Below are 27,075 nucleotides of genomic sequence, written 5' to 3'. Positions count from 1 at the left end.
CTAACATTTAGATGCTTGGCTAATGCCAAGAACAGTGAGACACATCTATAATCCCAGTTCTGGGAAAGTTGAGGCAAGAAGACCCAGAGTTTGAAGTCAGCCTAACATAGCAAGAGCCAGTCTCAAAAAATAAAAGCAGGGGGCAGGGAATATGGCCTAGTGGTAAAGTGCTTGCCTCCCATACAGAAAGCCCTGGGTTTGATTCCTCAGCACCCACACATAGAGAAAAAGCCAGAAGTGGCACTATGGCTCAAGTGGTATAGTGGTAACCTTGAGCAAACAAAAAAAAGAAGCCAGGGACAGTGCTCAGGCCCTGAGTTCAAGCCCCAGGACTGGGAAAAATAAATAAATAAAAGCAGGGCCAGGCACTGTGGTGGCTCATGCCTATGTTCCTACTCAGAAAGCTGAGATCTGCTATCATGGTTCAAAGCCAGCCTAGGCAGAAAAGTCCCTAAAAGTCTTGTCTCCATTTAACCACCAAAAAGATGCAAGTAGAGGTGTGATTCCTATGGGAGTGCACCACCCTTGTGGGAAAAAGACAAATGAGGAAGCAAGGCCCTGAATTCAAGGTCCAGGACTGATAAAAATAAATAATAATAATAACAAGGGGCTGGGAATATGGCCTAGTGGCAAGAGTGCTTGCCTCATATACATGAAACCCTGGGTTTGATTCCTCAACATCATATATATAGAAAATGGCCAGAAGTGGCACTGTGGCTCAAGTGGCAGAGTGCTAGCCTTGAGCAAAAAGAAACCAGGGACAGTGCTCAGGCCCTGAGTCCACACCCCAGGACTGGCAACAAAAACAAAACAAACAAACAAATTGAGAGTTATTGAGATGAACTCCTGCCATCTTGTATTTCCAATAGTAGATTCTTCCATGGTGATTTGAGGTTGGGTTTTTGAGGGTTTTTTTGGCCAGTCCTGGGGCTTGAACTCCGGGCCTGAGCACTGTCCCTGGCTTATTTTTGCTCAAGGCTAGCACTCTGCCACTTGAGCCACAGTGCCACTTTTGTCCGTTTTCTACATACGTGGTGCTGAAAAATGAACCCACAGCTTCATGTATACAAGGCAAGCACTCTTGCCACTAGGCCATATTCCCAGCCCCTCCATGGTGATTTGAGAGATGCAGAGGTACAAGTGCATGCTCACTCACATAGGAATCTGCATACTTATGGAATTTTCTACCAAACTAGTCTAACTCCAGTGATGCTACATTATGACTTTTTGGTTTCATTGCTTTTTCCTTTCTTGGTTTTTGTTTGTTTGGGTTTGTTTCTTGTCAGTTGTGGGGCATGAACTCGGCCTGGCTACTGCCTCTGAGCTTTTTTGCAGTTAGCTATGTACTACTTTGAGCCACAGCATCACTTCTGATTTTATAGAGGTTAATTGGAAATAAGAGTTTCACAGAGGGGCTGTGAAGCCCCAGGACTGGCAAAAAAAAAAAAAAAAAAAAGAGTATCACATACTTTTCTGCCCAAGCTGGCTTTGAACCAGGATCCTCAGACTTCCTGAGTAGGTAGGATTACAGGCGTGAGGCACCAGCCCTGCCTGTTTTTGTTGTTATTTTGTTTATTCTTTTCTTGGAAACAGACAAGAAGAAAGAAAAGCAGATGGAGGAAGAGAATTTCCAGACTTAGACCTGCTGTCTAAGCAGGTGGTTGACCCCCCACCCACCACCAAAAAAAGAAGAAATAGACATGATGACGGGGGGGGGGGGGGGGGGGGGGAAACTTAACTTTAAAACTTAAGTCTCTAAGGTGAAGGTCTAGGGATCCATCACAGAGGAGCAGGAAGACTGTAAGGACCAAAAGAGGAATCAAACTCCACAGTAGTTGGTGGGCTGGTTTCCTGAGGACAGTTACTCAGAATAAACCAGAGAAAGAAGAGAGATTAAAGCCTGATTTTTCTTCAGGAAGTCACTTCGGGGGTTGACAGTAAATTCCAAGGAGCTGACCTGCAGTGTGAATTGATAAATTAGCCCACTCCTAATTTCACTCAAATCTGAATTTACAAAAAAAGGGGGAGGGGGGCTGGGAATGTGGCTTAGTGGTAGAGTGACTGCCTAGCATGAAGCCCTGGGCTTGATTCTTTAGCGCCACATAAAAAGAAAAAGCTGGAAGTGGCTGTGGCTCAAGTGGTAGAGTGCTAGCCTTGAGCAAAAAGAAGCCAGTAACAGTGCTCAGGCTCTGAGTTCAAGCCCCAAGACCGGATAAACAACAACAACAACAAAACCTGAATAAAGAGAAAAAAGCCCAGTCCAGTGGCTCAGACCTATAATCCTAGTTAGTCAAGAAGCTGAGATCTGAGAATCATGATTTGAAGCCAGCCCAAGCAGAAAAGACTGAGACTCATATCTGATTAATTACAACAACAACGAAAAATAAAGGGGCTGGGGATATGGCCTAGTGGCAAGAGTGCTTGCCTCGTATACTTGAAGCCCTGGGTTCAATTCCCCAGCACCACATATACAGAAAATGGCCAGAAGTGGCGCTGTGACTCAAGTGGCAAAGTGCTAGCCTTGAGCAAAAAGAAGCCAGGGACAGTGCTCAGGCCCTGAGTCCAAGCCCCAGGACTGGCAAAAAAAAAAAACAAAAATAAAAATAAAATAAAATAAAAAAGCTGGAAGTGGAGTAGTGGCTTAAGTGATAGAGCACTAGCCTTAAGCAAAAAAGCTCAAGGACAGTGCCCAGGCACTGATTTCAAGACCCAGGACTAGCATAAAAAATAAAAAGAGTGGCTGGGAATATGGCCTAGTGGCAAGAGTGCTCGCCTCATATACATGAAGCCCTGGGTTCAATTCCCCAGCACCACATATACAGAAAATGGCCAGAAGTGGCACTGTGGCTCAAGTGGCAGAGTACTAGCCTTGAGCAAAAAGAAGCCAGGGATAGTGCTCAGGCCCTGAGTCTAAGCCCCAGGACTGGCCAAAATAAATAAATAAATAAATAAATAAACAAACAAACAAACAAATAAATAAATGAATAAATAGAGTGAACTCGGCTAGGCGCTGGTGGCTCACGCCTGTCATCCTAGCTACTCAGGAGACTGAGATCTGAAGATTGTGGTTCAAAGCCAGCCTGAGTAGAAAACTCCGTGAGACTTTTTTTTTTTTTTTTTTTTTTTGCCAGTCCTGGGCCTTGGACTCAGGGCCTGAGCACTGTCCCTGGCTTCTTTTTGCTCAAGGCTAGCACTCTGCCACTTGAGCCACAGTGCCACTTCTGGCCGTTTTCTATATATGTGGTGCTGAGGAATCGAACCCAGGGCTTCATGTATATGAGGCAAGCCCTCTTGCCACTAGGCCATATTCCCAGCCCCTCTGTGAGACTGTTATCTCCAATTAACCACCAGAAAATCATAAGTAGCATTGTGGCTCAAAGTTGTAGAGCACCAGCCTTGAGTACCCAGGCCCAGAGTTCAAGCCACAGGACTGACAAAAAAAAAAAAAAAAAGAAAAAAAAAAAGATTGAACTCTCAATTTACAGTTTGAAGCCCAGAGAGGAGGAAAATCCAAGCGTGGAAACACAACTCAAATGGTAGAGCATCAGCTTGGGGTTGGGGGAAGAGGCTGAGGGGAGCCAAGTAAGAGCCCCAGCCACTTCAGGCACAAAAAAGAACCAGCATCCATAGCTTAAGTCTGTAGCTACTCAGGAGACTGAGATCTAAGGATCATTTTTTGAAGCCAGCTCAGGTAGGGAAGTCCTTGAGATTCTTTTTTTTTTTTTTTGGCCAGTCCTGGGCCTTGGACTCAGGGCCTGAGCACTGTCCCTGGCTTCTTCCCGCTCAAGGCTAGCACTCTGCCACTTGAGCCACAGCGCCGCTTCTGGCCGTTTTCTGTATATGTGGTGCTGGGGAATCGAACCTAGGGCCTCGTGTATCCGAGGCAGGCACTCTTGCCACTAGGCTATATCCCCAGCCCTCTTTTTTTTTTTTTTGGCCAGTCCTGGGGCTTGGACTCAGGGCCTGAGCACTATCCCTGGCTTCTTTTTGCTCAAGGCTAGCACTCTGCCACTTGAGCCTCAGTGCCACTTCTGGCCGTTTTCTGTATATGTGGTGCTGGGGAATCGAAACCAGGGCCTCATGTATACAAGGCAAGCATTCTTGCCATTAGGCCATATCCCTAGCCCTTCTTGAGATTCTTATCTCCAGTTAACCAGGGAAAAGCTGACAGTGGAGGGGCTGTGTGGCTCAAGTGGAAGATCTAAGGGACCAGTGCCCAGGTCCTGAGTTCAAGCTCTAGTACTAGCACAAAAGAAAGTTAAAAACTAGGGGCTGGGGGGGCTGGGAATATGGCCTAGTGGCAAGAGTGCTTGCCTCGTATACATGAAGCTCTGGGTTCGATTCCCCAGCACCATATATATAGAAAAAGCCAGAGGTGGCACTGTGGCTCAAGTGGCAGTGTGCTAGACTTGAGAGCAAAAAAAAAAAGCCAAGGACAGTACTCAGGCCCTGAGTTCAAGCCCAGGACTGGCAAAAAAAAAAAAAAAAATGTAGGGGCTGGGAATGTGGCTTAGTGGTAGAGCACTTGCCTACATGAAGCCCTGGGTTCCATTCCTCAGAACCACATAAACAGAAAATGCTGGAGGTGACACTGTGGCTCACTGTTAAGAGTGCTCAGAGGGCTGGGGATATGGCCTAGTGGCAAGAGTGCTTGCCTCCTATACATGAGGCCCTAGGTTCAATTCCCCAGCACCACATATACAGAAAATGGCCAGAAGTGGCGCTGTGGCTCAAGTGGCAGAGTGCTAGCCTTGAGCAAAAAGAAGCCAGGGACAGTGCTCAGGCCGAGTCCAAGCCCCAGGACTGGCCCAAAAAAAAAAAACAAAAAAAAAAAACGAGTGCTCAGAGTGCTATCCTTAAGCAAAGAAGCTCAGGAACAGTGGCCAGGCCCAGAGTTCAAGCCCATGGACTGACCAAAAACAAAACAAATTAAAAAGTAAAAAAAATTAAAAATGGAAGGGATGCTGACTAACATGCTGTGCCTTAGATCAGGAATTAACCTAACAGACCTCCTGTCATATTTTCTTGGTCTCCCCAAATTCTAGGAGAAAGGCTATTAGATGGATCCCAGCTCTCAAGGAGCAGGCCAAGTCTGAAGTGCCTGGCAGGAGCTGTCTTGAGTCCTAGTGTATGTTGGAGAGAAGCAAAGGGAAGAGCCCAGGGGCCCATGCTGCCAGGTAGCTTATCCAATAGGAAGCCTTGGTATTGGGGTGGAGTGACTGAATGACTGAAGGACAGGGGTGATGGAAGCAGGGAGGAATAGAATAGATGGTCTAGAGTTTACCAATTGCAAATTCAGACAGCTGAATGGTTGGTAAAGAGGCTTGAACTCTGGGCCTGGGCGCTGTCCCTGAGCTCTTCTGCTTAAGGGTAGTGCTCTACCACTCTGAGCCACAGAGCCACTTCTGGTTTTCTGGTGGCTAATTAGAGATAAGAGTCTTATGAACTTTCCTTCCCAGTCTACCTTTGAACCTCGATCCTCATATCTCAAACTCCTGAGCAGCTAAGGATTACAGGTGAGAGCCACAGGTGCCCAGCTCAGATAGCTTTTTTTTTTTTTTTTTTTCCTTCAGTCCAGGGGCTTGAACTCAGGGGCCTGGACACTGTCCTTGATCTTCTTTTGCTCAAGGTTAGCACTCTATGACTTGAGCCACAGCTCCACTTCCAGCTTTTTCTTGTTTATGTGATACTGAGGAATTGAACCCAGGGCTTCATGCATGCTAGGCACTCTACCACTAAGCCACATTCCCAGCCCTCAGCATTTTTATTTTAAGTGCCAACAAAGGGGCTTGAACTCAAAGCCTGAACACTGTCCTTGGACTTTGTTGCTCAAGGCCAGTACTCTACCACTTCAGCCACATTTTCACTTCAAGCTTTTTTTGCTGATTAAATAGAGATAAGGGGCTTATGGATTTTACTGTTTTGGCTGGCTTTATACTGCAATTCTCAGATCTCAGTCTCCTGATTAACTAGGATTACAGGCACAAACACACTAGTGGCTGGCTTGATACTTTTTAAGAAAAAAAATGAACATTTAGCTGCTGTCATTGGCTCATAAATGTAATTCTAGCTACTCAGGAGGCTGAGATTTTAGGATTATGGTTCAAAGCCAGCAGCAGGCAAGAAAGTCTAGAGACTCTTATCTCCAATTAACCACCAAAGAGCCTGAAGTAGACCTCAAAGGTAAAGTGCTAGCCTTGAGCAAAATAGCTCAAGGACAATGGCCAGGCCCCTCAGTTCAAGCCTCAGGACAGGCACAAAACAAAACAAAACAAAACAAAACAAAAAGCCATGAACTCTGATCTGGACTCTAGGTTCCTGTGGCTCATGACTGTAATTCTAGCTACTCAGGGAGCTGAGATCTGAAGGTCACAGTTCGAAGTCATCCTGTTGTGCCAAGTCGTGAGACCACCACCAAGAAGACCACCGAGACTCAGACATTCCGAAATGCAAAAGCAAGGCAAGGCTTTATTTAAGCGAGCTGCAACTCGGGCCTCGTCCTACTCACTGACACAGCGGAGGTTAGGAGGGAGCCCCGAGCTGTGATTACACAGGGCTTATAAAGGCAAAGAGCAAGGTTACAACAATCAGCTGTTCAAGCAAGCAAGATTAGGACACAGGTACAAATCTGATTGGTTCAGGGTTCGATTCTAAAATGGGGTTCATGTGGTAAAATGGGGCCTGACTTCTAAGTCTGGCACTTCATTTCCCCCTTTTTCTTTTTGGTACCTTGGGAGCCAATCATGGCTCCATTCTGTCCATTTCAATGGCTTGCATGTCTAGGGGATGATATAGAGATAAGGCATGGGCCAATAGGGCCCAAAGTATTAACCAAAGGGCCTGTCATCATTTCTCACAAGTACAGTCTCTGTACCTCTGTTTTGTATGCCTCTAGTTTATCCTGCCTCATCTTCCCAAAAACAACTCTAGTCCCTCGGTTTTAAAGGGGGGCTGATGGGTGAAGATCATCCATCTTCTGTAACTTCTTCAGGCTGCCTCAGGGGCATTGAACCTTACCTAGCCAGGAACATATAACCTTATCTACTTTACCAAGGGACTGCAGGATTACTGCAAACTGAAAATTAACTTTCAGCTATACAGACTTACCATTGGCTGTATAGTGTTTAGTATCCAAATGTAAGCAACAAAATAATACATAAACTTCTCAGCTGTGCTCTAAGGGTCGGGTGGCTATACCCATATTCCTGAGCAAGCCCAAAACTACCTAAAATAAGGGGGTCACCTCACTTTGGAGTGAGCTGCCAAAATAACATCAACACTAGCCAGGGTAGTAAGGAAAGAAGGCAAAAAGAAAATTATAACAATATTCAGTCTAACTTTCTTTTCTTGAGGTGAAAGTGAAGCAGCTGAGTTGGGTGCTTGGAGACCTCCCATGTTCCACCACGGTAGTCGTCGTCCAGGGCAAAGGGGTCAGCTGGCCTGGCATGGAAGCAATGAACCCAAGTGGTGATGCCGTCTAGGGTTCTTTCCACTGTGGTTCTAAGGATTTCAGTCCCCTGGTCTTAATAAATGGGGGGTAGGGACAGAAGCAGAATCATATAATGCCTTAAGTTGGGGTCACATTCTTGTGCACAAGTTGCAAATAATCGAATTTACACAAAAATTCGGCATCATCCAAATCATCAAGCAATTCAGTCTGAAGGCTAGGGATAATGGGTGGGAGGTACCCGTACATCATTTCAAAAGGAGTAAAGCCAAGCTGATAGGGAGAATTTCTTACTCTAAGCAGAGCAAAAGGAAGGAGTGACACCCAGTCTGCGCCAGTCTCTAAGGCCAGTTTAGTTAAGATTTCTTTTCGAGTCTGATTCATTTTCTCTACCTGTCCTGAACTCTGGGGTCTATAAGCACAATGCAATTTCCAATCCATCCCCAGTGCAGTGGCTATTCCCTGACTTACTTTTGAGATGAAGGCCGGTCTGTTGTCTGACCCAATGGTGGATGGGAAGCCATACCTGGGTAGGATTTCTTCCAGGATCTTCTTAGCCACTACATTCGTGGTCTCATGCTTTGTTGGATAAGCTTCAACCCATCCTGAAAAAGGTGTCTACAAAAACTAGCAAATATTTGTAATTTCTGTGAAATCTACTTCCCAATACAAGCCTGGCCTATTCCCACAGAGGCGAGCTCCTTTAGTAACTGGTTGATTGGGGGTGTTGGTGAGCTGACAGGCCTTACAATTTTTAACAATATCTTCAATAAGTTGATCTCCTTGTCTAATTTTCACTTTGGAGTGTCAGAGCAAGTCCTGCATTTTTCAGGTTCCCATGTGAGAAGCTCAGATTCTCTTAAGGATCCCCTTACCCAGCCCTTGTGGCAGGATAAGTTTCCCTTCACAAGTTTTCCACCAGTCATTGTTTCCTTCTCTGTCCAGGGGTTTTGTGGGCCATGGGAATTTTCTTTATCCACTCCAAGCTTTCTTGGGAATACTGGGGCACAGGAGGCAAAGCTCATGGCCCTGGGTCTACTAAAGTCTGTTCCCAGGAACTCTCACTTTTCTGGCTGATTTAGGCACTGGGATTTTCAGCACAGCCTACATGCATCTGATAGCCAACGCTTGCTCTCTTTTAATATGAAGCCCAGATGGGTGACTTCAGGTTTACAAATTTGTGCCTTTTAACATTCTAGTTTGTAAAAGCATTTTCGTGACTGGCTGGGGAACTGATCTCTGATGACCTAAAAAGTTACCTTTGCAGGCCTTTGACAGATCTCAATAAGGACACAATCTCAGGTCTACAAGCTTTCTTTCCTGAACAGATGTATCAGCTTAAAATTCTCACTGCCAGTCAGAGCTTTGAGTAAATGCGGGGGGTTGAGATTTCAATCTATCCTCTCATTTGACAAACTTACCCTTACTAACCACTACCACAGATGACTGGCAAGTTAGTAGACAGACATGGGCATTGGAAAGGCATGCTTATGAACTATTCTTCTAGGACTTCCCGGCTTTGATTAACTTTTGAAAGGCCAAACAGGAGTGACTCTAGGATCTGACACCATCTCTGCCATCCAAGCAGTGGCTTACTGCCTCTGGATGCTCCATCACTTTTGTCCCAGGAGGAGTGACTTTCCACTCGACTTGGACTCAGGGCCTGAGCGCTGTCCCCCAGCTCTCCAGCTCAAGACTATCACCCTACCACTTTGAGCTCCACACAACTCTGTTCCCAGCACTCTGCTGGCTGATTAGAGACAAGTCTCTCACAGGGACCTTTCTTTGCCCAGGCTGGCTTCGAACCGCAGATTCAGATCAGTGAGTCTTATAAGGGGCCACTTTACTCCAATTATAAGCAACAAGGTGGTCCACACAGAAGTAGTTTTTTTTTTTTTTTTTTTTTTTTTTTTTTTGCCAGTCCTGGGCCTTGGACTCAGGGCCTGAGCACTGTCCCTGGCTTCTTCCCGCTCAAGGCTAGCACTCTGCCGCTTGAGCCACAGCGCCGCTTCTGGCCGTTTTCTGTATATGTGGTGCTGGGGAATCGAACCTAGGGCCTCGTGTGTCCGAGGCAGGCACTCTTGCCACTAGGCCATATCCCCAGCCCCCCTGGAAGTAGTTTTTAAGCATGCTCTCTTACCTGGAACTTATTAAGGGTCAGTATTAGATCTCGACAAACTTGAAGGAATCACCTGTGCTTCTCTGTGGGCCTGCTGGAAACGGTTACAAAAAACCTACAAAGAAGCTGGAATGGCAATTAAACATTTTGGTAGCCATAATTCTCCTTTTCTCACTTTGCAACAATTATTTAGGACAATTTTACTTCCAAATTTCTTATCTAGAAATGTATTCTTTATTTCCAAAGCCTTTTTAACACTAACACAACACTTTAGCTTTTACCTGCATTGGAAAAACTTAAGCTCACAGGCATTCTGAATCCAGGTGCCGCCCTTTGTCTAAGGGCTGCTTGTTTCAAAAGAGCCTCTTTTTTTTTTCTTCAGTCCCAGTTACTGCATGGCATGAAGACCTTTGAATTTTTCCTTAATGCAAGAATTACAATTAGAAATACTTATCCATTCAGCTTTCCAATATATTAGTGAGAAACATTGGCCCATTTTGTCATTTCTTCCTACATACATAGAGTTAATGAGAGTTTACTTCTATCCCCATTAGTTTAATATATATATATATGTATCCTTTTAAATCCAAATTTCTGACACTTAGCTCTGATTTTTTTTAAATTTTAATTAAAGAACCCTGAGAAATCCTTTAAAGCATTTGGTAATGCCCAAACTTGATGACCCTTTGACTTTAAACTTAAACTTAGTTTTGCATCATACTGCAGTCTTGAACATGTTCACACTCACACATGCACATACATTTTCAAAAAATTTTAAAGCGCGCAGAATAAGCATCGGCCGTACATTTTAAGACAAAAACCTTTAACAAATGATTTTAGCATTCTCCAGCCTCATTTTCAGGGCTTGATAGTTTTAGTAAAACATTTTTAGTCTTAGTAAAACATTTTAGCGCACCAATTTTCTGCTTAAGAAGGCTGGGTGGGGGTCCCCCTAGAGTTCTTTTTTGCGGACACTCTCACTGATTGACTGATTGTGGGCTGTCACCTGTACATCTTTCCAGTAAGCTAAAGTCAAGTCCAGGGGAGTGGAAGGAACGTTCCCCATTTTGTCAGTCAGGCACAGCGCAATAAAGAAATACACAAAAATAATCACAGGCACAAAGACCAGACAACACTTACAGACAGACTTAGGGAGCCGTGGCTTACAGGTTCGACTGTGTCTCTCCTGCCCCTGTGAGGGGGCAGACCACACAGTCTCACTGTGTCTCTCCTGCCCCTGTGAGGGGGCAGACCACACAGTCTTGAGGCTCTCTCTCTCCCGTTCCTGTGTAGGGGCGGACCAGACAACCCCGAATATAGAGTGGACTGGACGGGCGCCCGTTAGAAGGGCCTCCCAGTCCAGTCCTTCAGGTTCAGGGTCCTTCAGCCCCCTGTGGAGTGCTTGAGGTGTCCCCAAGTCCTCCAGGACTGCCCATATGAGCGTGTCCACTCCGGCTGGTCCTTCACTACCTACAGGTTCAGATTCAGGCAGCTGGTCAAAACAGAAAACAAAACTACAAATCACACAGACACAGACACACAGAATGAACAGTGCTATTTTCTTACCTTTGGAGTCTGGGGTCTCGGGGGTCTCTGGGGCCATCCCAGACGAAACCCCAAATGTTGTGCCAAGTTGTGAGACCACCACCAAGAAGACCACCGAGACTCAGACATTCCGAAATGCAAAAGCAAGGCAAGGCTTTATTTAAGCGAGCTGCAACTCGGGCCTCGTTCTACCCACTGACACAGCGGAGGTTAGGAGGGAGCCCCGAGCTGTGATTACACAGGGCTTATAAAGGCAAAGAGCAAGGTTACAACAATCAGCTATTCAAGCAAGCAAGATTAGGACACAGGTACAAATCTGATTGGTTCAGGGTTCGATTCTAAAATGGGGTTCACGTGGTAAAATGGGGCTCACGTGGTAAAATGGGGTTCACGTGGTAAAGTGGGGCTTGACTTCAAAGTCTGGCACTTCAACCCCTGGCAGGAAAGTCCTGAGACTCTTATCTCCAACAAACTACTCAGAAAAAGCTGGAAGTGGCACTGTGGCTCAAGAGGTAGAGCATTAGCTTTGAGCAAAAGAAGCTCAAGAATGGAGCCTATGTCCTGAGTTCAAGCCTCAAGACCAACACACACACACGTGCACACACACACACACACACACACGATGTGAATGTACCAGTGGAGGATGGTAAAAGGTAGATTTTGACAACAAAACAAGAGGATATATGGAATAGTTAATGAAAATATTATGCACACACTTTTGGGCAAGCACTCCCTCCCTCCCTCCCCCAACACATACACCAGATTTGGCAGTTGCTGTGGTAGAAGAATAAACCCTAAGCCTGATTACCCAAGCCAGGGTCTGAAGGACCAGGGCTTGTTACAGGGTTGGGCAGGGGGGGCAAAGGTTCCATGTCCCTCTAAGAGTCCACCACTCAGAGACAGTCTCAAGCAAAAAGATGGGTTTACTAGGGAAGCAAAAAGCAAACTGCCCAGCCAGGGACGCAGCGCAGACTCGGGAGCTGCCACCGTGACCCCAAGCAGGCTTGAAATTGGGGTTTATAAAGGTAAAAGTGTAGCATAGATGTAGGGGCTTGATGCAGGAGGTAGAGCATGCAACAAGCGTGGCACAGATGTAGGAAGTTGACACAGGGTAGAACAGAGAACAAGTTAAGCAAGCCATTTACAGAAGAAGAATTTTGGGGTCAGATTGACCTAATAATCAAGATGGAATCAGCTCTATTCCCCCCAATATTTCCTACCATGTTTCCCTAATCAAGATGGAGTCAGCTCTACAACAGGCTCAGGTCATCTTTGGAAACAAAATTATGGTTATGGATCCATTGTAGAAAATAATGCAAATTTACTACCTCCCTGGTTTAAGGGTTGGTTTCTTTGTAAAAGTGGTTCCTCGTTAAAATACAACAATTGATTTCTAGAATTCAGGAAAGTAAATTGTTATATAAACTAGTAAAAGAAAAACTGGAGGGCTAGGGATATGGCCTAGTAGCAAGAGTGCTTGCCTCGTATACATGAGGCCCTGGGTTCAATTCCCCAGCACCACATATACAGAAAACAGCCAGAAGTGGCGCTGTGGCTCAAGTGGCAGAGTGCTAGCTAGCCTTGAGCAAAAAGAAGCCAGGGACAGTGCTCAGGCCCTGAATCCAAGGCCCAGGACTGGCAAAAAATAAAAATTCTGTCTAACCTCTTCAAAAAAAAAAAAAAATAGGCCACAAAAGAGATCTGGGCTTGGGCACAGTCCCTGATCTTCACTCAAGGCTCACACTCTACCCCTCGGACTTTCTTGCCTGGACTGGCTTCAAACTGCCATCCTCAGATCTCAACCTCCCTAGTAGCTAGATGACAGACCAGATTACAGACAGAGCACTGGCCCCAAGTTATCATGATTTTGTAATTGTAGTATATTGGTAGGCAAATCATATTTTGTTATTAGAACCTTGTAAGGCTTTACCTGATTCAGGAAGAGGAACTGCCCCTCTGAGTTTGCAGGTGAAGGGCAGAGAAACTCTCAGTCCCCTGCTATGAACTGCATTTCCACTGCCATCCTACCTTGTAAATACCCTATATGAGCAAGGGAGAAGGGGCTGGCAAGCTTCCAGTTTTTCTTTTTTCTTTTTTTGCCAGTCCTGGGCCTTGGACTCAGGGCCTGGCTTCTTTTTGCTCAAGGCTAGCACTCTGCCACTTGAGCCACAGCGCCACTTCTGGCTGTTTTCTGTATATGTGGTGCTGGGGAATTGAACCCAGGGCCTCATGTATACGAGGCAAGCTCTCTTGCCACTAGGCCATATCCCCAGCCCGGTTAGACAGAATTTAATATATGCTTTTTTTTTTTTTTTTTGGCCAGTCCTGGGCCTTGAACTCAGGGCCTGAGGACTGTCCCTGGATTCTTTTTGCTCAAGGCTAGCACTCTGCCACTTGAGCCACAGCACCACTTCTGGCTGTTTTCTGTATATGTGGTGCTGGGGAATTGAACCCAGGGCCTCATGTATACGAGGCAAGCTCTCTTGCCACTAGGCCATATCCCCAGCCCGGTTAGACAGAATTTAATATATGCTTTTTTTTTTTTTTGCCAGTCCTGGGCCTTGAACTCAGGGCCTGAGGACTGTCCCTGGCTTCTTTTTGCTCAAGGCTAGCACTCTGCCACTTGAGCCACAGCACCACTTCTGGCCATTTTCTGTATACGTGATGCTGGGGAATCAAACCCAGGGCTTCATGTATACGAGGCAAGCCCTCTTGCCACTGGGCCATATTCCCAGTCCTAATGTATGCTTTTTAAAAGTGCTGTTTGAGGGCCATGCTGTGGACCATCCTGTACTTGTAGGCTACTCTGTGCTCTTGCGCTGTGGCTTAGTAGAAGAAACAAACTGCAGTCCAGGGACCCTCTGAATCAATTACTCAGGTGAGCAAACTTAAGAGTGAAATATTTAATTTTGGGCTGGGAATGTGGCTTAGTGGAAGAGTGCTTGCCTAGTATGCATGAAGCCCTGGGTTCGATTCCTCAGTACCACATAAACAGAAAAAGCAGGAAGTGGCACTGTGGCTCAAGTGGTAGAGTACTAGCCTCGAGCAAAAAAAAGCCAGGGATAGTGCTCAGGCCCTGAGCTCAAGTCTCAGGACAAGCAGAAAAAATAATAATTTTCTCTTTTTGCTGCTGCCTGCTCTTTTGATGCCTTGTGAGAAGCCTGAGAGTTTGTCCTGAATGCTTCCGGAGCATTCATCCTGTCTTCCTGGACAAGTAATGTTACAACAGGGAACTTCGGTGCAGAGGGGTGATACTGTCTTTTTTGTTGCTGTTGGTCCTGGGGCTTAAATGCAAGGACTAGGCGCTGTCCAGAGCTTTTGTAGCACTTTTAAGCACTTTTTTAGCTTTTTTTTTTTTTTTTGGCCAGTCCTGGGCTTTGGACTCAGGGCCTGAGCACTGTCCCTGGCTTCTTCCTGCTCAAGGCTAGCACTCTGCCACCTGAGCCACAGCGCCCCTTCTGGCCGTTTTCCATATATGTGGTGCTGGGGAATCAAACTGAGAGCTTCATGTGTATGTGGCCTATTTTTTTTTTTTTTTTTTGGCCAGTCCTGGGCCTTGGACTCAGGGCCTGAGCACTGTCCCTGGCTTCTTCCCGCTCAAGGCTAGCACTCTGCCTCTTGAGCCACAGCGCCGCTTCTGGCCGTTTTCTGTATATGTGGTGCTGGGGAATCGAACCTAGGGCCTCGTGTATTCGAGGCAGGCACTCTTGCCACTAGGCTATATCCCCAGCCCCTATTTTTTTAATCCTCTCTTTCTTCACTCCTTTCTCTCTCCTCTCCCCTTTTCTTTTCTGTGTGTGCCAGTCCTGGGACTTGAACTCAAGGCCTGGGTGCTGTCCCTGGGATTTTGTGCTCAAGGCTAGTGCTCCACTTTCAGCTTTGTGTGTGTGTGTGTGTGTGTGTGTGTGTGTGTGTGTGTGTGTGTGCTTAATTGGAGATAAACATTTCAAGAAAGTTCCTGCCAGGGCCGGCTTCCAACCTCGATCCTTAGATCTCAGCATCCTAAGTAGCTAGGATTACAGGCATGGCCACCAGCTTCTGGCTGACCTTCCTTACAGAGATTACCTGAAGAGGCCCAGAGTCAGGTGGAGATGGAAAAGGGACCCCTAGACTCCAGGCAGTTCCCACCAGAGTGGCAGATAGATCACTGAAGTCATCTTTGGATATTCCAACCTGAAGCCCAGACACATGTCTGAATTCCTGATCTATAAAACTGAAATAGAGGGCTGGGAATATGGCCTAGTGGTAGAGTACTTGCCTTGCATACATGAAGCCCCTGGGTTCAATTCCTCAGCACCACATAAACAGAAAAGGCTAGAAGTGGTGCTGTACTTCAAGTGGTAGAGTGCTAGCCTTGAGTAAAAAGAAGCCAGGGACAGTGCTCAGGCCCTGAGTTCGAGCCTCAGGACTGACAAAAACAAAAAAACCTGAAATAGAGCCTATACCCATAGCTCATACCTGTAATCCTAGCTACTCAGGATTCTAGCCCCAGGCAGAAACTCCTCATGGGACTCTTATCTCCAATTAACTACTCAAAAACCAGAAGTGGCACTGTGGCTCAAGTGGTAGAGTGCTAGTCTTTTTTTTTTTTTTAGTCTTGGGGCTTAACTCTGGACCTGCACACAGTGCCTAAGCTTTTCACCTCAAGGCTAGCACCCTACCACTTGAGCCACAGTGGTTTTCTGGTTTTCTGGTAGTTAATTGGAGATAAGAGTCTCATGGACTTTCCTGCCCAGGCTGGCTTTGAACCTCAATCCTCAGTTCTCAGCCTCCTTAGTAGCTAGGATTACAGGTATGAGCCACTGGCGCCTGGCTTAGAGTACTAGTCTTGAACACAAAGAGGCTCAGGGACAACGTCCAGGCCCTGAGTTCAAGCCCCACAGCTGACGAGAGAGAGGGGGAATGAGGGGAGGGAGGGAAGGAGGGAAGGAGGGAAGGAGAGAAGGAAGGAAGGAGAGAAGGAAGGAAGGAAGGAAGGAAGGAAGGAGAGAAGGAAGGAAGGAAGGAAGGAAGGAAGGAAGGAAGGAAGGAAGGAAGGAAGGAAGGAAGGAAGGAAAACTGAAATAAGCCAGGACTTAAGCCCCAGGACTAACATTAAAAAAAAAAAATCAGGACTGAATATATGGCCTAGTGGCAAGAGTGCTTGCCTCTTATACATGAAGCTCTGGGTTTGATTCTCCAGCACCACATACATAGAAAACGGCCAGAAGTGGTGCTGTGGCTCAACTGGCAGAGTGCTAGCCTTGAGCAAAAGAGAAACCAGGGACAGTGCTCAGGCCCTGAGTCCAAGGCCCAGGACTAGAAAAAAAAATCAAACAAACAAACAACAAAAACAGAAACAAAAAGACAAGCTGGATACTAGTAGTTTACCCTTGTAATCCTAGCTACTCAGGAGGCTGAGATCTGAGGATTACAGTTCAAAGCCAGCCCCAGCAAGAAAGTCTGTGAGACTCTTATTTCCAATTAACCACCAGAAAACTGAAATGGCGCTGTAGCTCAAGTGGTAGAGCACTAGCCATTAGCCTTCATCTGAAGAGCTCAGGGACAGCACCCAGGCTCAAAGTTCAAACCCCAGGACTAGAAAAAAAAAAAAAAAGAACTTGGTTTGTATCATCATCATCATCATCATCATCATCATCATCATCATCATCATCCTATGTGTAATGATCCTGGAGCTTGAACTCAGGACCCTGGAGCTGTTCTTGAGCTTCTTTGCTGAGGGCTAGCACTGTACCTCTTGAGCCAAAGCAATATTTCCAGCATGTGTGTGTGTGTGTGTGTGTGTGTGTGTGTGTGTGTCTGTCTGTCTGTCTGTCTGTCTGTGTGGAGGGGGATGCTTAATTGGAGATAAGAGTCTCATGGACTTTCATGACTGGGATGGCTTTAAACTATGACCCTCAGATCTCAGCCTCCTGAGTAACTGAAATTACAGGCATGGGCCACCAGCATCTGGCTTTTTTTCCCCCCTTTTTTTTAAGGGAGCACTGTACTATTTTCAGGAAAGTTGTATTACTTCCATTCCCTCTGCTGGGTACAGGGTTGGTTCCCTTCTCTCTTCATCCTAGGATATTTGTTGCTGCTGACCCTGATTGTGAGGCTGAGGCCTGACTTGTGAAAGTGTGCAGGCTCAGATGAGAGGCAAACATCTTGCATCTCCATCAGGGGCAGACATTCAGGCTCCAGATATTTACCCACACCTCACCTTGGGATTTACTTAAGGCTGACCTGGGTGATTGTTCCCTCTGCTGTCCACACTGTCCAGCAATCTCAGCCATCTCCTTCCTCAGCCCTGCTTAGCCCGCTTCACACACTCTAAGCACATGCCTGAAACTTTGCCAAGTAGTCTCCTCTCTCTGCTGTTGCAAACTGCCCCTTCCACATTGTTCACAACTCCTTTCTCTGACACGCACTTGGCCATCCAAGTCTACTTCAAGATGAACATGATGAGTCGAGCAATAGCGGCTCACTCCTGTTGTCTAAGCTACTCGGGATTCTGAGATCTCAGGATCAAGGTTTGAAGCCAGTCTGGGCAGAAAAGTCCATGAGACTTTTTTTTGGTCATTCCTGGAACTTGAACTCAAAGCCTAACCTTCTTTCAGCTCAAAGCTAGCACTCTACCATTCGAGTCACATAATTTCTAGTTCTACTGGTAGTTTATTGGAGATGAGTCTCTTGGACTTTTCTGCCCAAGCTAGCTTTGAACTGTGATCCTCAGATCTCAGCCTCTTGAGTAGATAGGATTATAGGCATGAGCCACCAGGGCCTGGCTCCATGAGACTTAAACTCCAATTAACCACCAAAAAGCCAGTTGGAGAGGTGTGGCTCAAATGGTGGAGTGCAGGCCTTCAGCAAAAAGCTAAAGCATCATATGAGCTGAGTTTGAGCACCAAGACTGACACAAAAAGAAAGAAAAAAAGAATGAAAAGGAAGGAAGGAAGGAAGGAACGAAGGAAGGGAGGGAGGGAGGGAGGGAGAGAGAGAAGGAGGGAAGAAAGGAAGAAAGGAAGGAAGGAAGGAAGGAAGGAAGGAAGGAAGGAAGGAAGGAAGGAAGGAAGGAAGGAAGGAAGGAAGGAAGGGAAAAAAAAGCAAACAAGCAAAGCAAACACTTCCAATATTGCCTCTGGGAGATAAAGTTCCTTCTCTAGATTGAAAAGCTCACTCCCATATTTGTGCTGTTATTGTATTTGCTGAAGATGCATCCTTAACCTTATATGCCTTTTTTTTTTTGGTAGGGGGTGGTCCTGGGGCTTGCACTTCTTTTGCTCAAGGCTAGTGCTCTACCACTTGAGCCACAGTGCTACCCTCAGCTTTTTAGGTAGTTCACAGATACCACTGCATAGACTGGCTTTGAATTGTGATCCTCAGATCTCAGCCTTCTGAGTAGCTAGGATTACAGGTGTGAACCACTGGCACCCAGCTCTTTCATGAATTTTGTGTGCATTTGTCTTCCACATAAAACTACCAGCACCTTGGTCACAAACTCTGTTTTGGGCACAGTAACATTCATTTGGAGTGACTCCTGGTTCTTATACAGTCTGATAGCACCATTTGTCTGTCAGCCTGTCTATCTATTCTGTCCACCTAATTATGTTATTAGAGATTGAACTCAGGGCCTAGCATTCTTGCTTAGAGTGTGTGTGTGTGTGTGTGTGTGTGTGTATGTGTGTGTGTATGTGTGTGTGACTGTGCACGTGCATGCTCTTTTTTTTCTTCCCAGTCCTGGGGCTTGGACTCAGGGCCTGAGCACTGTCCCTGGCTTCTTTTTGCTCAAGGCCAGCACTTTGCCACTTGAGCCATAGCGCCACTTCTGGCTGATTTCTATATATGTGGTGCTGGGGAATTGAACCCAGGGCTTCATGTATGTGAGGCAAGCACTCTTGCCACTAGGCCATATTCCCTACTTCTGACGTTTTGCTGGTTAATTGGATGTAAAGGTCTCTCAGATTTGTCTTAAGCTGGCTTCGAGTCAGAATCCTCAGATTTGTGCCTCCTGAGTTGTCATGATTGCAGGCAGGAGCCCCTAGGCCCCAGGTGCACCTATTTTAGTATCCTCCTGGGCAGGAGGAAACCAGCAAATGTTATCAGGCATGAATATTGACTTGTGGGTACAGCTCAATAGCAGAATCTCTTCCTAACATGTAAGAGTTTCCTGCCTGAGCTGGCTTTGAGCCATGATCCTCAGATCTCAGCCTCCTGAGTAACTAGGATTACAGGCTGAACCACCAGCACCTAGCTTATATTTTATCTCTTTATTTACTTTATTTACCTTTTTTTTTTTTTTTTGCTGGTATCAGGACTTGAATTCAATCTCTCTCTCTTTTTTTTTTTTTTTTAATTCGTTTTTGTTTTTGTTGCCAGTCCTGGGGGTGGACTCAGGGCCTGAGCACTGTCCCTGTCCCTGGTTTCTTCTTGCTCAAGGCTAGTACTCTACCTCTTGAGCCACAGCTCCACTTCCGGCATTTTTTCTATGTATGTGGTGCTGAGGAATTGAACCAGGGCTTCATGTATACCAGGCGAGCACTTTACCACTAGGTCATATTCCCAGCCCCATCAGTATCTCTCTTACTCCAGTTGCCTGCTCTGCTGACTCTACTACTTTAGTCTCACCTCCAGACCTCCTTTTCCTGGCTAACTGGAATCTTGTAGACTTTTCTACTGTGGCTGGCTTTGAACATTGATCCTCAACTTTCTCAGCTTCTTGAGCAGCTAAAATTACAGACTTTTGCCTGCCTTTTTTTTTTTTTTGTCATTCCTGGGGCTTGAACTCTGGACCTGGGTGCTGTCCCTTAGCTCCTTTTGCTCAAGGCTAGCACTTGAGACACAAAACCATTTCTAGCCTTTTCTTTTTTTTCTTTCTTTTTTTTTTTTTGGCCAGTCCTGGGGCTTAAACTCAGGGCCTGAGCACTGTCCCTGGCTTCTTTTTGCTCAAGGCTAGCTAGCACTCTGCCACTTGAGCCACAGTGCCACTTCTGGCCGTTTTCTGTATATGTGGTGCTGGGGAATCGAACCCAGGGCCTCATGTATACAAGGCAAGCACTCTTGCCACTAGGCCATATCCCCAGCCCATTTCTAGCCTTTTCTGTTATGTGGTACTGAGGAATCAAACCCAGGGCTTCATGCATGCTAAGCAAGCACTCTGCCACCAAGCCACATTCCCAGCCCCATCTCCCAAATATTTATGTATTTATCCAAGGCTTGAAGTCAGAGGGACTTGCATTGTCACTTGGCTTGTTATTCGTGGCAGGGGTTTTATCACTTGAGCCATATTTCTGACCCAGCATTTTGCTGGTTAACTAGAGATGGAGATTCTCAGATCTCTGCCTTTTGAGTACCTAGGTCTACAGGCATGAGCCTATTGTGGACATAATATGTACATAGTATGTATGAGACTTATATATGTGCACTCATGTCTGCATACAGATATACATATATGCACCATTATTTCCTCTGAATGGCTTGAAAGAATTGGTAGCAACAGCTTCTCTATTCCAATCATTTCCTGAGCATCTCCTAAAACATGAACATTATCTTCTACAACCCCAGTCCAGTTATCACAATCAGGAAATTTACTGTTGCTCTAGTGCTATTATCTAACCCTCAGACTGTTATTCACAGCTCATCAGTTGTCCCTATCATGTCCCTTGGAGCCAATTTGCATTTCCCTCCTTGGATCCAGCCCAGGATCCCATGCTCCTTAGTTGGCAGGCTTCTTCAGTCCCTGGGGCTGGAGACAGTGCTCCAGCTTGCTTTGCCTCTCAGAACTGAGCAGATGGAGAAGCCTGCAGGCCAACCATCTTATTACCCCGCAGGTAATAAGCAGAGACTCTGCCTCTCACTCTATAACCAAACTCCCTCCCCCAGACTTAGAGGAGGGACTCCTTGCAGGGTCTCATAAAACCTTAAATAAACCACATGAACAAATTCCACTTTGACCACTATCTTGTTAAAATTCCTTAAAAAAAGCTAGCTCATTGGGCACTCAAATACCTGACCAGAAGCCAGGCCGCCCTGCTCCTGGGGCTTGCTGCTTCACAAAGGGTTTATGTGCTGTTTAATGGTTCTTCACCAATAGTTTTTCTTGCCCTTAAAGATGGATTAATTGAACTTTAATTCAGTAGGATCCTTCCCAAACAAAAAAGGAGAAAGCTTGGCCATGCAAGATGAGGGAGGGCTGCTAGGTCTAGTAGGTTCTTTCCTCCTTCCTTCCTTTCTTCCTTTTCATATTCTCTCTCTCTCTCTCTCTCTCTCTCTCTCTCTCTCTCTCTCTCTCTCTCTCTCGCTCTCGCTCTCTCTCTCTCCAGTTCTAGAGCTTGAACTCAGGACCTGGGCACTGACCCTGAGCTCTTCAGCTCAAGGTTAGTGCTCTACCACTTGAGCCACAGTGCCACTTCCAGTTTTCTGTTGGTTAATTGGAGATGAGAGTCTCATGGACTTTCCTGCCAGGGCTGGTTTTGAACAGTGACCTTCAGATCTCAGCCTTCTGAGTAGTTAAGATTACAGGCGCAAGCCACTAGCACCTGGCATTCAATTATTTCTTAAGTCTGAGAGGCAGAAAAAAAAATAGGTGTCTCAGAATAAGATAAAGAAAAAAAAAGCTTATCATATAATCTCTTTACCCACAAATAAGTTAAAGTAAAATGAAATACATGAAATAAAGTTAGGTGCTAGAATGAAATAAAAAATTAAATTACCTAACAGAAATAGATGTGTATCTCAAGTGGTAAAGTGCCAGCCATGGGCGGAAAAGCAAAGGCATAGTACAAAGCTTTGAGTTTAAGCCCCTGTACTAGTGCAAAACATAAATTACACAATGGAAAAAGATTCTAAGTAAATGAAGCTAGTAAATGAAGAAGTATATTAAATCAAATAAAATAATGAAGGGAAATTAAATTAAAAATAAAAAAATAAGCCAGATGCGGGTGGCTCATACCTGTAATCCTAGTTGCTCAGGAGGCTGAGATCTGAAGATAGTGGTTCAAAGCCAGTCTGGGCAGAAGAGGCTGTGAGACTCTTATCTCCAATTAACCACCAGAAAACTGGAAGTGGCACTGTGGTTCAAAGTGGAAGAGCACTAGCCTTGTGCTGAAGTGCTCAGAGACAGTGCCCAGGCCCAGAGTTCAAGCCCCAAGACTACCACCACCACCAACAATAACAAAAAAGAAAGTTAAAAAATGAAATAAAGGGGGCTGGGGATATGGCCTAGTGGCTAGAGTGCTTGCCTCGTATACATGAGGCCCTAGGTTCGATTCCCCAGCACCACATATACAGAAAATGGCCAGAAGTGGTGCTGTGGCTCAAGTGGCAGAGTGCTAGCCTTGAGCAAGAAGAAGCCAGGGACAATGCTCAGGCCCTGAGTCCAAGCCCCAGGACTGGCCAAAAAAAAAAAATGAAATAAAGGGGCTGGGAATATGGCCTAGTGGCAAGAATGCTTGCCTCACATACATGAAGTCCTGGGTTCGATTCCTCAGCACCACGTATATGGAAAAAGGCCAGAAGTGGTGCTGTGGCTCAAGTGGCAGAGTGCTAGTCTTGAGCAAAAAGAAGCCAGGGACAGTGCTCAGGTCCTGCGTCCAAGGCCCAGGACTGGCAAAAAAAATAAATACAAATAAAAAAAAACAAAACATGAGGGCTGGGGATATGGCCTAGTGGCAAGAGTGCTTGCCTTGTATACATGAAGCCCTGGATTCTATTCCCCAGCACCACATATACAGAAAACAGCCAGAAGTGGCGCTGTGGCTCAAGTTGCAGAGTGCTAACCTTGAGCAAAAAGAAGCCAGGGACAGTGCTCAGGCCCTGAGTTCAAGGCCCAGGACTGGCAAAACAAAAAACAACAACAACAACAACAACAAAAACCATGAAATAAATGCCCACCAGAATTGGTGGTGTTGGGAAGCTGAGAGCATGAGATCTTTTTTCCTTGTGCTTGTCCTGGGGCTTGAATTTAGGGCCTGGGTACTGTCCCTGAGCTTTTGCGTGCAAGGTTGGTGCTCTACCATTTGAGCCACAGATTTACTTCCTGCTTTTTGGTACTTAACTGGAGGTAAGAGTCTCAAGGACTTTACTGCACCAGCTGGCTTCGAAGAGTGATCCTCAAATCTCACCTCCTAAGTAGCTAGGATTACAAGTGTGAGCCACCAGCCCTAGGCCTAGGTTGAGATCCTGTTTCAAAAACAAAACTATAAATAGAAAGTGATAGAAACAGGATTTGCCTGCACTAGAACTCAAGACAGGAAACGAGGGGCTGGGGATATGGCCTAGTGGCAAGAGTGCTTGCCTTGTATACATGAGGCCCTGAGTTCGATTCCCCAGCACCACATATACAGAAAACGGCCAGAAGTGGCACTATGGCTCAAGTGGCAGAGTGCTAGCCTTGAGCAAAAAGAAGCCAGGGACAGTGCTCAGGCCCTGAGTCCAAGGCCCAGGACTGGCAAAAAAAAAAAATAAATAAATAAAATAAAATTTTTATGTTTATTTTTATTTTTAATGGCATCATTAAAAAGAAAAGACAGGAAACGACGCTAATGGAGGAGCTCTGCTGGCTGGAACAGGCCCGCGGACCCCCATTCCGCCCCTCGCTCGCCGAGCCGCCGCCAGGGGGCGTTCTCCGTCCCGGAGTCCACGCCGCGGCTGAGCAAAAGACCTGTAAGGATGGCGGATCCCAGCGCCGCCGCCAGGGGGCACGCTGCTCCCGAGCCCACGTGCGGTGCTGCGCGTTCTGGGGAAGCGGCGTGGACAGCCGAGCACCGCGCTCTCTTCTGTCTTGGGCCGAGCGCCCGCTTCCGTGACCATGTTCACCTTTCCCCGCCGCGCGCTGGTTGGTTTGGGGAGCCTGACAATGGCCTGCGTACTGACCACAAAGGCACAGATGTGCAGCTGGACCGTGAGGCGGCTTCTGGAACGCCTGGACTCAGTGGGGCCTTGAGTGGCATCGCATAGAATAACAGAAGGCGCCCACCTCCGAAGTAAGAAGCCAAAGTTCCCACCTGCCGGGTCCCCGGTGAAGGCCAGGGAAAGGGACCCGGGGACAGATGGTTAGGGGAAGGGACCCGGGGACAGATGGTTAGGGGAAGGGACCCGGGGACAGGGGATGGCCGGGATCTGCGGGGTCCCTGGGGGAAGGGAGACGGGACAGGGGATGGCCGAGACCCGCCGGGATCAGCGGGCCGCCCTGGCTGAGTCCCGGAGCCGGCCGGCTGGGGGAGGGGAGGTGGACCCGTGCGCACTGCCACCGTCGCTGTGACAACCGCGCGGCCGGCGCTCCGGGGTAAGAACAAAGCATCAGCATTTTCTCCGTGTGAAAGGCCCGCATTCCCGCCGTGCCCCGCTCACACTGGACCACACAGAGCGCCGCTCCAGCCGAAGGCGCCCAGGTTCCACGCAGCTTTTCCTTTGACCCGGGCTGTGCATACGAAATGTAGATTATTTCCCTAAACGCCGGCTTTGACATCTAATGCGATCCTAAGTAGTCTGAAATGTGGACGGGATTAGGAGGAGGCTGGGGGCCCACAGGGACACTTGGGCAAATCCCCCTAAATCCTCAGGACAATTGTGTGTCACCACACGGATTCCCTTCGTCCCAAATGAGGGGGTAATGAACTCTGCTGCCTACCCTTGGCAGACCCTGAGGTTTTCTGCCTCTCTCCTAGAGAGAAAAGTTAGGTGATGGGAATGGTGGCTTTGTGCCAGGGTTTGTTTATTTTAGGGTGGGCCAGATGGCTAGGAGGATTGAGCCTGACTAGTAAGTAACCCACCTATGCTGTGCCACTGTTTAGCTCACTCCAGGACACTCAGAGGGTCAAGGATGAAGAGCCCATGACCCTCAGCCCAGCTCCCCCAGGCTCTGTAGACCTGCCAGGCCTGAAATGAAACAGCACTGAATTTTCTCACCGAATTTTCTACCCAGCAGATCTGTTCACCTGGAACCATCTAAGCCTGCTCACCAGGGTATCTCACAGAAGTCAGGGACAAGGGGGGGTGTTCTTGTAGGTTTTACACCTTCCTCTTGCACTTACTATGAAATCTTCATCAGGCCAGGCACTGGTGGCCCACACCTGAAATCCTACATATGCAGATAGCCAGGGCAGACCGATCCTAAAGGCTCTTATCTCCAACTAACCACCAAAAAAACAGAACTGGAGCTGTAGCTCAAGTGGTAGAACACCAGCTTTGCATGAAAAAACTAAGGGACAGTGTCCGGAACCTGTGCTCAAGCCCCAGGACAAGCACACAGGTTACTGTACTGGGACTGTGAGAGGGAAACTGAACAGTGCAGACCAAGGGCAAAGCTCGTGTGCTAGGAAATGTTAACTCCTAGCTGGGTGCCACTGGCTCATGCATATAATCCTAGCCACTCAGGAGGCTGAGATCTGATGATTGTGGTTCAAAGCCAGCCCAGGCAGGAAACTCCATGAGACTCTCATCTCCAAACTACCAGAAAACCATAAGTGGTATTGTGGCTTAAGTGGTAGAGCAGTAGCCTTGAGCTGAAGAGCTCAGTGACAGTACCTAGGCCAAGTTCAAGCCCCAACACTGCCAAAAAAAAAAAAAAAAGGAAATGGTAACTCCCTTTGGGTGATGGCTGGGAATGTGGTTATGGAACCACTGGGTGTATGGGAGGATTGATGGCTTAGTGGGAAGGCTGGAGCAGCGATCCTGCACGCTACTGTGTGTCTAAGGCACAGGGAATGAAAGGAAGCATCTTCTTCCACATTAACCTGTCCTGGTGACAGTCAAAACTGAAGTGACATCTGGGCTTGAAAACCATCTTTTCTTCTTTTTGGCTCCAACTCTGGGCCTCACATGCTTAACTTTTTCTGCTCAAGGTGCTAGGCTTCCTTGTGGCTTAAGACTGTTGTAAGGGAAATCGGTCATGATGTACAGAAAAGCCACTTTCTTTTTTTTTTTTTTGGCCAGTCCTGGGCCTTGGACTCAGGGCCTGAGCACTGTCCCTGGCTTCCTTTTGCTCAAGGCTAGCACTCTGCCACTTGAGCCACAGTGCCACTTCTGGCCGTTTTCTGTATATGTGGTGCTGGGGAATCGAACCCAGGGCCTCATGTATACGAGGCAAGCTCTCTTGCCACTAGGCCATATCCCCAGCCCCAGAAAAGCCACTTTCTGAGAGGTTGAATCCGGAGTCGTTATTAGAAAGCCGGCGCCTGCAAGTGCACATGTCCTCAAAACACTTGCAGCCTCCAGTCCACTTAATACTGTTAGGAAACTGCGCCATGACGGTAGTAAAGAGCAGCAAACAACCCAACAAACCTGGTCCACTTTAATGGAGAATTGAAGAGGGATGCCATGGTGACCTGAGGAGAGCCAGGAGGCATGAGGCATGGCACAATGGTGGCAGGGGTGGTGGGGCCTAAATAGGGTCTATGGTTGGAGGGAAGGTCCCAGGGAGCTTGAGTGTTTATGGTACAGGTCTGGCAGGTCAGAGAAACAACTACTGTCCAAGTCCTAACCCCTGCTTCTAGGAATTTAGGGCCTATCACCTGGGGGTGGGGTGGGCAAGTGGGATTTCACCTTTAGGGGTTTTCACAAAAGTCCCCATCACCCACCAAGACGCCACAATGGTGCCACTTATACCCAGTATCCATATTTTAGGAAGGTGCACTGGGGCTGTCTGCCTCACAGTGATAGCCTATGGGTCCTGAAGAATCCACCAGGAGTATGGGGCCCACTGCAGAAAGTATAGCTGAAGGAAAGCTGCAGCTTGAACAAAGCCCGTGGGGCTCTTCTCAGGATCCAGTTCATCTCCAAGTGACAGTTACAGCAACCATACCTGTACTCCAGAATACATGTGTAGCCAGTCACTGATTTAAAGTTCCAGCAGGACACTGGTGGTTCACACCTGTAATCTTAGCTACTCAGGAGGCTGAGATCTGAGGATGGCAGTTCAAAGCCAGCCCAGGCAGGAAAGCCCATGAGACTCCAATTAACCAATTAACTCCAATTAACCACCAGA

Source organism: Perognathus longimembris, chromosome 6, assembly GCF_023159225.1.
Source record: "Perognathus longimembris pacificus isolate PPM17 chromosome 6, ASM2315922v1, whole genome shotgun sequence".
NCBI lineage: Eukaryota > Metazoa > Chordata > Mammalia > Rodentia > Heteromyidae > Perognathus > Perognathus longimembris.
This window is presented reverse-complemented; position numbering follows the sequence as displayed.